Source organism: Cicer arietinum, chromosome 3, assembly GCF_000331145.2.
Source record: "Cicer arietinum cultivar CDC Frontier isolate Library 1 chromosome 3, Cicar.CDCFrontier_v2.0, whole genome shotgun sequence".
NCBI classification, from domain to species: domain Eukaryota; kingdom Viridiplantae; phylum Streptophyta; class Magnoliopsida; order Fabales; family Fabaceae; genus Cicer; species Cicer arietinum.
The window spans coordinates 32,979,095-32,979,870 of record NC_021162.2 but is presented as its reverse complement, the minus strand read 5'-3'; positions in this window follow the sequence as shown (position 1 = coordinate 32,979,870).

Here is a 776-nt window from a genome sequence, read left to right as displayed (position 1 = left end):
TTGTTGAGATGGAAAAACGCTTTGTAAAAAGTGATAAGGCTGAAACAAGTTCTTTGCTTCAGAATTTAATTTCCATGAAGTATCAAGGCAAGGGAAATATAAGAGAGCACATTATGATGATGTCCAACATTGCTTCTAAGCTTAAAGGTCTAAAGCTTGAGTTGTCAGATGACTTACTCATTCATTTAGTATTGCTGTCTCTTCCTTCGCAATTCAGTCAGTTTAAGGTGACTTATAATTGTCAAAAGGAGAAATGGACTCTTAATGAGCTCATTTCATTATGTGTGCAAGAAGAGGACAGGCTGAAGCAAGATAGGACTGAAAGTGCTCACTTTACTAGCATCTCTAAAGACAAGGGCAAAAGGAAAAGAATTGAGGAGCCCAAGAACAAAGCTGCTGCTAAGGGTCCAGAACAAAAGAAGCAGACTAAGGATAACAACTGCTTCTTCTGCAGGAGTTCTGGACACGTGAAGAAGGATTGTGCCAAATATCACGCTTGGCGTGTTAAGAAAGGTATGATTCTGTCTTTGGTCTGTTCTGAGGTTAATTTAGCTTCAGTACCTAGAAACACTTGGTGGTTAGACTCTGGTGCAACTACTAACATCAGTGTTTCAATGCAGGGTTGCCTGAACTTCCGAAAGCCTAGTGATACTGAAAGATGGATCTATGTAGGAGATGGGAAGAAGGTAGAAGTTGAAGCCATAGGAAAATTTAGATTATTATTAAGTTCCGGTCATTATTTGGATTTAAAAGACACTTTTGTTGTACCGTCATTT